This window comes from Dermacentor andersoni, chromosome 7, assembly GCF_023375885.2.
Source record: "Dermacentor andersoni chromosome 7, qqDerAnde1_hic_scaffold, whole genome shotgun sequence".
In the NCBI taxonomy this organism is placed as follows: domain Eukaryota; kingdom Metazoa; phylum Arthropoda; class Arachnida; order Ixodida; family Ixodidae; genus Dermacentor; species Dermacentor andersoni.
In genome coordinates, this window is record NC_092820.1 from 170,431,836 (window position 1) to 170,445,521 (window position 13,686).

The window sequence follows — 13,686 nt, forward strand, 5'->3', positions numbered from 1 at the left end:
TCAGCTGCCGCAGGGCTCGAATGGAAGAATCGGAGTACAGTAACACAATGATAGACAGCTAAGGCATTTGTACACGGAGAAAGAATGTCGTGTGGGAGGACAGGTTAACATTTTGCGACCGAGATATCTAATTCGTTGCACCCGGCGTTTCTGATGACTGCCGCTACAAGAAAAATAAAAAAGGAAAGAAAGAAAAAAGAAACGTGCTTTCAGGTGTCATGGTTTCTTTTTGCACGTTTTCCTACCGTCTTATTTCTCGCACCACCACAACCCTAACGTTCCCTACAACATGTACAGTATTTTTGCTCCAACTGTCTTGTCCGAGTCCCCTTTTCTCTACTATGAAAGGCTCGGTCGCGTAGGCAAAATCGCACTTGCAATCGTCATAGCCTCTGACGGCAGGACCAAGCAGGGCAGACAATGAAGTTAGAAAACTTCTGCGCACATGCACGCATTCGAGGACGACAGCGTAAGGGAGGAGAATTGCAGCCAATAGGACAGGAAGAGAAACAGGAAGGCGCTTTTTCTGTAGCGGCAGTCGGCCAGAAACCTCAAGTGAAATGTATTAGATCCCCCAGTCTAAGAATTCAGGTTGAAGCTATCTCAGCATGACAGTCGACGTTAATGCGATAAGCACTGAAGCGACGTGGTGACACACCAGTATTGCACCGCCCATACGCATATACGCATCGCGTATGAGGCGTGTACTGCCAACACCCTCTAGGAGGTGTTGGTACTGCAGCCGGGATCCTCTCTCGCACTTCCCTCTGGACACGTGGCGGCATCTAGCGGCGCTGCCGTATGTCCATGCGTGGCAAGTGTCTGAATATATATTCGGACAAGATTGTGTGGGGCGGGATGGAACTCGCGTCATGTATCTGCGGACAGAATTGTCTGAACAAAATACGGAGGACGCTTAAGTTTCGCCTTTAAGAGTAGAACGCGATAGCATTCAAAGATCCCCGACTGCTTCTCACGATTCCCGGCAGCTCCAGCTTAGCTAACCGTAATGTTTATCGGGAGAAACTGGCGGCGAACACTATGCACGAAGGCGAGATTTCTGGCAGAAACGCGGCCTCTTGCATGGGTTGCGAATATATGGAGGCGATAGCTATCTGTATGGTGTTGTTGCAAGGAACCGCGCTCTGCGCGCCGCTCAATGGACGGTAGAAACGCTGGAAAACGGGTTTGTATTTGAGTTTCTGCGTAACAAAATTATGTTTGCTCATATATTCAAATTACAATTCGACGCTGTATGTTGTGTGTAAGTCGTATTTAACGATTTTCTTACACATTTTACTTTCAGAAATTCAGTTAATTCAGGAACGTCCTTGCGCTACACGGATTACCTGCGTGGTTGGGTAGGCGGGGTTCGGAATGATATCTTCTATGCCGTATGTTCTGTGACACGCGGCCCTTAACTCTATCGCTTTAATACATGACGCGAATTCCATTCAATTCAAGCGCGGCACGTACGCATTGGCGCATGCCCAGTGGCCCAAGTGAGCGGGAAAGCGGTTGACTGAAGCGCGGGCACAAGCCCAGATTTTTTTTTTTTTTTTAGTTTGCATACCGGCAGGCCTTGAGACAAAGCTTGGCTACGGGATAAGGGCTCGGTAATGGAGAGTGAACTGCATTATCTGCAAAAAAACTGAAAACAATAGACCACTCATTCAAACATCGCTGGGACGCAATATTTCATTGATACGTACATCAGCGCGAACTTAAAACATAACTTTCGATAACACCGCACTATATGCTATTCTTACCTTTAAAATCAAGAAAGGGGCTGACTGATGGAATAGCAAACTGTGGTATAAAGCTTATGAACAGGGATGATTAAGTGCGTCAGAAAGGCTGGCCAACATTTCGATAAGTGGAGCTATCTTCATTAAAGGCCTTTGATGAAAATAGGTCCACCTATCGAAATGTTGGCCAGCCTTTCTGAGGCGCTTATCCCTTTTTGTAACCTTTATACCACAGTATTCTTACCTACAGACAACGAGAACGGCGTCCCCTGCTACATGTTCATGGTCCTCAAACTTCGCAGCCACTAGAAAACTATACTGCAAGTACGTCAAAGCGACGTTAACATATGCTCTGCCAGAGAAATTTTTTAAGCGTTGCACACATCCCAAGGCCTACAGAGCTCAACGTGAGCAGCCACACTGGTTAGCTGTAATATGTTAACTTGCTTGTTTGTCTTAGTTTTACCTTACGCGATATAATTTTATTGATGTGGGTGTGTGCGTATAACTAAAGTTACTTAGCCTGCAATATCACTGTCATTGCGAATGTAATGCCCTGAATTTGTGCAGGCAGTAACGAAAATCGGGGAAATTGAGGCCCAGCACGCTAAAGCGTTCGGCTGCTGTGCTTGAGGAACCAGTGTGACACGGGTTCAATTCCACCCAGTACCAAAAAGAAAGGGTCGAGGATAATGGTTAAAGACAGTCTTTTTATTAAGGAGGTTCAGGAGAATGGCTAAAGACAGACACAAACACAAGTACTGAAAGTCCGTCAAGCATAGTAGGAATGCCAATGGCATTAAAAATATTGATAATAATTGCGAAATCTTGTTTTTCTAACGCATTATTCAGTTCATTATTATCAATTCGCAAAGTATAAAAGCTGTTAAAAGCCAAAAGGACAAAGTTTAGGTAAATCCATCCACTGCTTATTTCCGTGGCAACTTAACCGCCATACTTACAGTTCCGGCTGACAAATTAGCCTCTAGTAATAACTGCAGGAAACTGTATGGCGTAGGAAATATGGCGTGTAATCTGAGCACCCGATATCTTGGCCTAAAGTATAGTGAATATTAATTAAAGATATATGCCCTTGTCCATTCTTACTGTGATTTAACTGCAAGCAGCTCATTTCTTCATCATCATCATCATTTCATGGACCCTTAAGGACCCTTTACAGGGTATTACATAAGGGGAGGAGGGGGGAGTCATAGACATACATAAGTCAAAGATGTTACATCAAGAATTATTTGAAATAATGCAGGTTAAGTAGTGCAGCAAAACAAAATAGGAGTACATGCGACTTCAAATGCAACAACACTTGGAATGAAAAGAGAAATCGTTCAATTGTAGTTTCGGAAATGTGAAAGCAGCCGCTCTTTAAATTCTTCAGGATCATGCACCCTGGCAATTGCATCTGGGAGTGCATTCCATTGCTGGATTGCTGTGGTTAAAAATGATTTATTGAAGGCAGAAGTTGATCCATGCAGGCGCTCTAAACTGAGTGAATTGAACAGGCGTCGTGACGAACGTGCTGGTGGTAGAAGTGATTCGCGCAGATGTTGAAAATGGTAGTACAACTTGTGGAATAAGCATAGACGTGCTATCTTGCGTCGATAGACTAATGTGGGTAAATTGCAGCAATGACATAATACTACTGATACTAGTTTTGTAGTCATATTTTGAAGTTATGAATCGAGCAGCACGGTTCTGGACCCATTCTATTGCATTGATTAGATATGTTTGATGTGGACACCAAATCGCGGAAGCGTATTCAAGTTTTGTTCGAACAAAGGTTTCGTATGCCAGTTTACGGACGGAAGGGGGTGACAACGATAATGTTCTCCTGATGAAGCCTAGTGTGTTAGAGCTGTCGGCGATCGGTTTCGTGACGTCTTCCGACCAGTTTAGATTGCTAGCGATTAGGATACCGAGGTAGCGATACGTTTGTACTTGCGAGATGTTGACTGTGCGTAATGAGTACTCATGGGTGATCTTAGTGTGCTTGCGGAGAATTTGAATAAATTTGCATTTAGAAATGCTAAGTTGCATCAACCATTCAGTACACCAGTTACCTATTAAATGCAGGTTGTTCTGAAGAAGGGCCTGGTCAGACTCAGTAGAAATTCGACGATAAAGGACACAGTCGTCCGCGAAGAAACGTATAGATGATGAAGTACCACAAGGGCGGTCATGAATATAGATGAGAAAGAGAAGGGGACCAAGGACTGATCCTTCTGGAACTCCAGAAAATGCCTTGCATGAGGCTGAAGAACATCCACCTATAACGTGTACTGAAGGCGGTCGGTGAGGAAGCATTTATTCCAGGCTAGAATTTGCGGGTGTAGGCTGAGAGAAGAGAGTTTGCAGCTTAGTCGTAGATGAGGAACACGATCGAATGCCTTTGAGAAGTCTAAGAATATTACATCAGTTTGAAATAATGAATCTAGGTTTAAATGAAGCTCGGTGGTAAATTCAAAAAGTTGCGTTTCGCAAGAAAGACCAGACCTGAAGCCGTGTTGATTGGCGAAAAAGAACCCGTTGTTATCAAGGTGTAGGGCGATTTGAGAATAAATTATATGTTCCATTAGTTTGCATGCAATGCATGTTCAACAGATTGAACGATAACTTGAAGGATCAGACCGGTTACCACTTTTGAATACTGGAACTACTTTGCTGACCTTCCAGTCATCTGGAAGTGCGCCTTTATTGAGGGATTGGGTAAAGATAATTTGTAGTAAACGACTTAATGGGACTACGGTTGCTTTGAGCACTTTAGCAGATATGTTATCGGGGCCGGGACTGCTTGATAATTTCAACTTGTCGATCAGCTTTTCGATGCCTTCCGCCGAAACTGTAATGGGCAGCATCTGAGAAAATTTGGGATCAGAAAAGTTCGGGACGTTATGATGCGGTTCATGAGTGAATATCAAAGAAAAGTAAGAGTTCATAACATCAGATCGTTCGTCAGGCGACACATGTGAACCATCCGGGTTAGAAAGCGATATGTTGTGCGATTGATAGCTAGAAGGGGAAATCATATTCCAGAATTTTTGTGGATTTTCGCTCATTATGTTCAGTAGATCCTAATGAAAGAATTTCTTTTTGGAAGTCTTCAAGCGGCTTGTATACTCTTTCAGACATGTGAAGTATTTTTCCCACCTTAGGGCTGAACTAGAAGGCCTAGCTATGCGAAAAAGACGTTTTTTCTTCCGGGATAGCTTCGTTAGGGCACTACTGAACCAGAGTGCCAGTGTCGCCACGGATGTAAATGACTGGAACACAGGCTTCAATTAGTGCCAAGAGTTGCGCCTGAATATTAACCGTCGAATATTAACCGTCGTATATTCAGTCGAGTCCAAAACCATCATATCTTTAGGCGTTTTTTCCCAACATAGTACGGAAAACTCTGTAAGAGGCCAAACCACCATTGATATTATTATTAATACTATTATTGTTGTTTTGCTGTTAATATCATTATCATTATTATCATTAATGATCATTCTTAGGAAAAAGCTCCTGCGACCGGCCAGCGGAATTTCGCAAGTATATCCGCAAGCGCTCTAGTAAACGTGTAGAGTGTTTTCGCCTGCTCGACTCTAGTGAAGTAAAAGCTCAAGCAGTCACGGAATGTCTTGCTGCCCATTTCTCATCGTTATATAAAGCTACATGTTCCAATGCTAGTGTCAATCAGCAGCACAGGACGGTTCCTACATCTAGTGCTGTGCTGTTTGATGAAAAGGGCTTCAGCGAAACGCTCATCATGCGTTAAGCTTGAAGCCTTCCCTATCCTGCAGCCCTGCTGAAATCCCCTCCGCAATTTCAAAAGCTTACGCCTCTATGTTTGCAAAAGTATTGACATATGTGTTCAATAACTCTTTGTGCACTACCGATTTCCTCAAATGTGGGAAACTGTTCGTATTTTTCCTGTTTTTAAATTTCGCTGTAAAACAGATCTCTCGAATTATCGCTTGATTTCTCTGCCCTGTGCCATGTTTAAGATTATTCAGCTTGCTCTTCACAACATATTATCATTTATTGTGAACTCATTGATTCCGAATCATCATGGATTTCCCACCGACCGTACCAGTATCGCAAATCTACAGGCACGCCTGTACTTCAAAGAGGGGAAGTAGACACCGTTTGTTGTGACCCCAACAAAGCTTTTGATGTAGTCAGCCAATGACTGCTTCTGATCTTTGGTGTTGACTCGTCAGTTGTCATTCTTTTGCGCAGTGATGCGTCTTTATGGATCATGTTACGTTAACGTCAAAGGCGAAACGGCTTTTCTTCTTTTTTTTTTTTACATGGCAACTAGCTGCGTCCCTCAAGGATCAGTACTAGGTTCACGCTGCTTTTTTTTATTTTAGTAATGACGCTCTTTCCGCTACACGGAATTATTTGTTTCTTCTGTATGCCGATGACATAATGATTTTTAACGAAATTCTAACTCTTGATGGCTCTCGCACCTTGCAGTCTGACCTGTCTTTCTTTAATGGGGCAAAAATAATAACCCCATCTTGAATGCTGCAAAGACCAAAGTCATGACTTGCACACACGAAACAGCAAGCATTTCTTTTTCTCATTCTGTAGTTTCTGTACCGTTGTGTAAGATCTGTGAGATCGTGATCTCTGTGTACTTTTTAATAAGCCCGTACGCTTTTCAGCTCACACTCAACGCGTTGTAAGGCGGTGTATGCGCTCTCTGGGCTCTGTTTGCTGACTATATAGGGAATTCAAGTTTTAACACCGTTGCACAACTTGTACACAACAATCTGCCTTTCTCAGCTCAGATACGCGTCGATGCTCTGGAATAGTTTTTATAGATCAAACAGTGACATTAGAGATCGGGCTGATGAAAAGCCTATAAGCCTATTTCATCACCGCTTTACTAACAAGGACACTGGACCCTGTTCTAGCACTGTTGGGTTATGGCCATTGCCTTTACTTCGCTGCCGACGTAATCCCGCTGAACTTCTGTTCCTTCTCAAACTCCTTCGTGCTATCCTCGTCTGCCCCGAACTCCTGAGTTGTATAAAATTTCTTATGACTCCCAAGATGACCTGAGAGCGGAGACGTTTCCACGTTCCTGCCTGTCATCAGGAACACTCAACCGTCCGCGGAGCACTAGTCTTTATAACGCATAGTTTCATGGCCTTGATATATTTAATAACTTTCATCTTTTCCAAGATTTGCGTTGTTGTCTCATAGTTTCACGCATTGTTAACACAATGTGTTAACACAAGATTAAAAGAACACATGTCTAGCTTAGAAGGACTCCCTGGTACACATTTGGCTTTGCATTGTAACGAGTGTGCGCGCACACCCTAATCTGACAACACAGCCATTCTTTTCAAACACTGTAATGCAACATTGAGGGAAATCGTGGATGCTTTGTTTATTATTATTAACCGAGGGTCCCGTTGCAGTCTTTGACTTTGAGACCCTCGTCTGTATATGGTCTCTTACCCATTCATTGTATTTAAAGTATAATAAACTGAAACTGAAACTAAGAAAGAAGATTGTGTGAGTCACCCATCCATTGCTATGTTAGATAAAGAGATGTTGGCACTTTCCTCTGTCTATAAATTCCACACAATTCACGTTATCGCTGTGTGCGCCCTAGATGGGATTCTAAGATCTTTTGCGCAGATCTGTATGTTATTTAAGTCTGATGTTTCCTGAAAAATCAAACCAGTTGTTGGAAAGCGCTCGTCCTTGTGTATCCTTCTTTGTCCCCGTTTGTTCAGCGCACAATTCATGATGAATCGATGCGAAATAGGCGGACTCGCAGTGATGCTTCAGGATGTAATTCCATGGGCTCTGATTCTTATTCATTTTTGCCATTGCAAGGCTGTGGGAGGTGGTAAAGGTGAAAGGTGCTGCTACATAATCGACCAAGTAATGCGTCTATTTTTTTTCGCGGTAGTTTGGTTGGCGCGTGTGTGTTTTTTAAACCTCCGGCGTAAATATATGTAAGGGTAGTGAAACATAAATCAGCTTTGCTTCTTGACAGCCTGTCCAACGCGGCTGAGTCAAAGATTTGGTAACAAGTATGCGTGAATATTTGGTTCGTTCTATGACGCAGCCGCATGACAGCCCCTAATTACTACCGTAAGATGAGAAGATAATTGAGTGTTTCACCCAAGCACACCTCGGCTGAACGTTGGTGCTTCGGTTCAGTACTGAACTACGTTCTACTGAACTACGTTCAGTACTGAACTAAAATAAACGACGACAAATAGCAAAAATGGCAGGTAACGCAGTCCAGCGTGAGAAAGGACCTGCGTTCATGAATCACGCATTGCGCTAGACGCCACATAAAGGCAGCTCTGAAACCCCGAAGCTGATCGTGGCCAACAAGAAAGAAAGACAAATATGACGTGGCCTTATTATGTGCTGCTAGACGTCTCTGAAGTTTGGCGTACCTTACTTCGCCATCTCCTGGCGTGAATTCAATATTTTTATCCAGCTTCAAAATTGATGCGACAACGGTACGCCTTCGTGATGTGTATATTGTTTTTAAGGACGGGGAGCGGTGAAAAGTGACATAGCGTGGGCCGAAGCTCTACGCTTTAGCGCTCAAGAATTATGGCACGGATTGTTATCATCAAGCATAGGTCCGTGCTCTTATTTTATGCGGCCTTCATTTCGTAAGTGTTCATATTGCTCCGTAATATTTGGGCTCTCTTATCTCGTTTTTATGTTCAAAGGGGAAAATTGTCATCCACCTGACTGTGGCACAAAGCTAGAACGAAAACTCGTACGAGTTTCTCAGGAAAAAGTAAAATTGTCATCCACCTGACTGTAGCACACACCTAGAACGGAAACTCGTACGAGTTTCTCAGAAAAGATTAGCTCCGGTGGTAGAGCGGCGTCCCGGGAAAGGCGTTGGTCCCGGGCCCGAGTGCCGGACCAGGGCGAATTTCCCCTCAACTGCGAGGCGTTCCTTCTGAGAAACACGTATGGGTTTCCATTGTAGCTTTGTGCTACATTCAGCTGGCTGACGATCTTCCGCTTTCATAATACTTCCTCCACCTTACGAGATTCCGCAGAACTGATTTGCCATATTCGTTTGTATTTTCAATAAAATGAAACCACTGCCTTACACCGACACTCTATTTCCGTAAGCTGATGCAAGTTCAGATCGACGATATACAACAGATAGCGCGTACGTACCGTAAAGAGCTCAGAGTTCGCAAGCGTGGTTTCGATCGTGATATTCCGCTTCCATATTTGGCCATAGAGAGATAGAAAGAGAAGGATGGCAGGGAGGATAACTAGATTACAGTTTCTGGTTTGCTAGGCTGCACTGAGGTGGGCGAAATAGTAGTTGGCAGGAGGGCAGGGAGTTGCGAATAAATCTTTAGCTTGTCAACAGATCGCCCTCCAGACGCCCCTTGAGGCCGTGTAGGTTCGGGCAATCCTTTTTAATTAACTGGTGACTGTGTGCTCTTTATACATGCCACCTAACTATCACCTGAAAGAAAACTGATTTCCCTAACCTAATTAAGCAGCTACCTGACCCCTACATACTCGTGTGTGATTTTAATGCCCACAACAGGAAGTGGGGAGATTCGCCATGCGACGCGAGAGGTCGATTAATTGAAAATTTTCTTTTGACCTCTAGTGCCTGCCTGTTCAATAAGAATGAGCCGACGTATTACAGTGTCCAACACAACACATATTCAGCAATAGATCTAGCAATCGGTTCTTCTTCTCTTCTGCCTCACTTAGAATGGTCCGTGATCAATAAATTGTATGGAAGTGACCACTTCGCTGTAATGTTAAACTGAAAACTCTGCGTGAGAACCCTCCGCATATTCCTCGTTTGAAATTAGTCGTAGGATTGGGAGCATTTTAAAGAATCATATTATTTACCACCGGATGTTATAAATAATTTTGCTATAGATGATGCCGTTGCATATTTTAACGCTTTTATTATTGATTCAGCCGAAAATTTTATCCCGCAGGCGAATGGTGGTTCACTAAGAAGACGTGTTCCCTGGTGGAACGAAGACTGTAGAGAGGCGCGAAAGAGAGAGAACAAGGCATGGGGCGTATTGCGCAGATCGCCTAATGCCGAAAATCTAATTCACTTTAAACAAATTAAATCACTGGGAAGGCGGACACGACGTCAGGCAATGAGAGAAAGCTGGGTGAGGTTCCTCTCCGGCATTAATTCATACACGCAAGAGGCAAAAGCGTGGAATGGCTTGAGAAAGCTACAAGGGCAACAAATCCATCCGTTGCCTCTGGTGAACGACCAAGGGGATACCTTGCAAGACCAGACAGACTCTCTTGGGGAACACTTTGAGCGTGTGTCGAGCTCAATACACTATTCTGAATCTTTCCTTAAATACAAAGAAATAGAATAACTTAAGACATTCGTACGTAAATGCAGACATGACGAAGCGTATAACCGGCCATTCAGTATTGCCGAGTTGAGAGCTGCTTTGATCTCATGCAAGAGCACTGCACCGGGACCTCACCGAGTCATGTATGACATGATCAAAAACTTGCACACTGACACACAAGGTACACTGCTCGCACTCTTCAACACTATTTGGGCTGCCGGATACCTTCCACACACATGAAAAGAAGCAATTGTGGTCCCTGTTTTGAAGCAGGGGAAAGACCCATCCCTAGCGGCAAGCTATCGCCCGATAGCTCTTACAAGCTGCCTGTGTAAGCATTTTGAAAAAATGATTAATCGCAGACGCATACATTTCCTTGAACTCAACAATATACTTGATCCCTATCAGTGTGGCTTCAGAGAAGGCCGGTTGACAACAGATCGTCTGGTACGCATTGAAGGATATATTCGTGATGCATTTGTACATAAACAATTTTTCTTATCCATATTTCTTGACATGGAGAAGGCGTATGACACAACATGGCGTTACTGGATCTTGCGAGACTTGTCGGAAATGGGCATCTGTGGAAGTATGCTGAAAATAATTTAAATCTATTTGTTGAATCGTATCTTCCGCGTGAAAATCGGCAACGTATTGTCGCGACCTTTCACACAAGAAACAGGTGTACCCCAGGGAGGCGTGCTTAGTTGTACGCTCTTTATCATGAAGACGAACACGCTTCGTGCTTCATTACCACCTGCCATTCATCCCGTCTACGTAGGCGACATTCAAATCGGCTTCAGATCCTGTAACCTCGCAGTATGCGAGAGGCAGGTGCAGTAGGGCTTGAACCAGGTTTCCAAGTGGGCAGACAAAAAAGGGATTTAAAATCAATCCCCACAAAAGTTCTTGTGTTCTTTTTACTAGAAAGGGAAATCTGGTTCCAGATCCTTCCACATCAAATACCTATCAACAAAGAACACAAATTTGTAGGTATTATACTTAACTCCAAGTTTACTTTTATTCAGCACATTAAATATCTTAAAGAAAAATGTCTGAGGACAATGAACTTACTTAAAATTCTATCCCACACAACATGGGGTAGCGACAGGAAGTGTCTGATGAATGTTTATCTGATGAATGTTTATAAGAGCCTAATTCGATCACGATTGGACTATGGTGCCGTCGTATATAACTCTGCCGCTCCGAGCGCACTAAAGATTCTAGAACCTGTCTACCATCTAGGTATCCGCGTAGCCACTGGCGCTTTCAGGACAAGCCCTATTGAAAGCTTATACGCGGAATCAAATGAATGGTCACTGCATCTACAGAGAACTTACATCAGGCTTACATATTTCCTGAAAATACACTCCATTCATCAACATTCATGTTTTAGCACTGTTAACGATATGACATGTACTACACTTTTCCATAATTGTCCCTCTGTAAGACAGCCTTTCTCGCTTCGTGCGAGGGAGCTTAGTGATAAAATGCATGTCCCACTCCTCGAGCTTCACCTAATGCATCCAACCAAGCTGTCACCACCTTGGGAGTGGCAGTTGATAGAATGTGACATATCCTTTTTAGAAGTAACAAAACCCACACCAGAGATCGAAATCCGAATGCATTTCCTAGAACTCCAGCACAAGCACTCCTACGCAGAGTTCTACACAGACGCTTCGAAGTCAAATGCCGGGGTGTCCTATGCTGCCGTCGGCCCATCCTTCTTAGAATCTGATTCACTGCATCCGGAAACAAGTATCTTTACGGCCGAGGCGTACGCATTACTGTCTGCTGTGACGCAAATAAGAAAATCAAAACTTCAAAAATCAGCAATATATACAGGCTCCCTAAGCATCACGAAGGCCTTGATGTCACTCTATAGACACAAAAATGCAGTACTTAATGAACTCTATTCCGTCTTGTGTAAAGCATACATATTTAACCAGCATATCATTATATGCTGGGTGCCTGGCCATAGGAGCATCGAGGGTAACGTTCTGGCGGAAGAGATGGCCACGTCAATCGCATCACAACCTGTTAACCCTACCGCTGAGGTGCCTGTCACAGATCTGAGGCCTTTTTTACGAAAGAAACTGCGAAACCACTGCAACGCATGTGGGACGCGGAAAAAAAAAATAACCAGCTCTACCTGATAAAGCCACAGTTAGGATTCTGGCCCTCTACTTCAAAATCGCGACGAACAGATGTCCTATTCTGTTGTCTCAGGATGGGATACACATTTGGCACCCATAATTTTCTACTCACTGGAAGTGAGCCTCCATACCTGGGGTAGATTCGGGGAGAGGCTGACCGTACTCCACGTCCTCCTGGAGTGTCGGGAAGTCGAATCTGAGAGAAAGAGAGATTGTTCCTTAGCATACCGGCAGCCCATTCCTCTTCATCCTGCAATGTTTCTCGGCCCAGAACCGCTTTTTTAATACAGACACAGTCCTAGGTTTCCTCAAAAATGTGGTTTTACAAGTTATTAGTCTCATACATTCGTAGCGCTTCCTTTCTATAGAGGCTGCCGCTGGGATAGTCATACTGTAGAGCACATGACTTCAGGCCCTTGTGTTTCAAGGGCTCTGGTGAGGCAGTTGTGCTGTAGCTAATTTTTGCATCTTACATGTTCTGTATATCATATCATATTCTTCCGCAATGCAGTGTAAGGCTCATAGTACTCATCATTAGTAATCGCCATAGTCTTATTGCACGTAGATTTTACGCACTTTACAACGACTATTCTTTAGGGCCCTTTACAGCCACGTCACATCAACTTCACGGAACTCACCATTCCACCGCGAAATCACTAACACTGCCTTGGCGCTCTTTGGCCCTACCTGGCCCTTGCGCCACTAATCAACACACATTCATTCATTCATTCATTCAGATTTCGTCGACAGGAGGCCTCTCTTCTACAACGAATAAGGACAGGATATTATAGCACTCCAATATGGTTGTTTAAGATAGGGCGTAACAACACGACATTGAACACTTTCTGTGGTAGTGACCGACATTCTAAGATGGAAGGCATGCTCTCATGGAGAATCTGCAATAAAGAGGATCTTCCGCATGCGTGCCTGCTAGATCTTGTGTCAGTTATAGCGCTTTGTGTCAGGATCAGTTATAGCCCGCAAAGATATTTCCTGTCTCCTTATCGCATTCTTGAGAAAGACTGATTTGAAGGCAAAATCATTGTTTGAGCTAGTTAGAATTTATTCATGATTAAAACAAACTTTCCGGCGCAAATTAAACGAGGACGAAGAACACAAACAACAGGACGGTTTCATGGACGTGTGATGAAACACCGCAGTGATATTGTAAAAGACGCTCGGGCGGAACAATTGCTGGCCTTCGTCGCTACGGTAAACTCGCCTGTTGCTACAACCCACCACCATCACCACCACCACCCTCACCACTGTAAGAAATGCGCAGCACGTAAGGTCATTGCTTACTGAACCCTTTGACTGATGTCCTCTTTTATTTTCTTACTGCTTGTCAGCCTCTGCCGGGCTTTATAAAAAAAAAAAATTTTTTTCCCGCATGTTGGTTCAGCGGTGATTTCATCTTTCATAGAA

At 43.7% G+C, this 13,686-nt stretch overlaps 1 long non-coding RNA gene across 1 annotated transcript in view; it reads right to left on the reverse strand.

The window, feature by feature from the left end:
- LOC140219366 (uncharacterized) overlaps positions 1-12,539 on the reverse strand; it is a 46,383-nt gene extending 33,844 nt beyond the window's left edge. Inside the window, exon 1 of the long non-coding RNA XR_011895577.1 lies at positions 12,393-12,539. This is a non-coding gene — a long non-coding RNA (uncharacterized lncRNA). The remainder of the gene's footprint in view (positions 1-12,392) is intronic.
- Between the last annotated feature and the right edge of the window lie 1,147 nt (positions 12,540-13,686).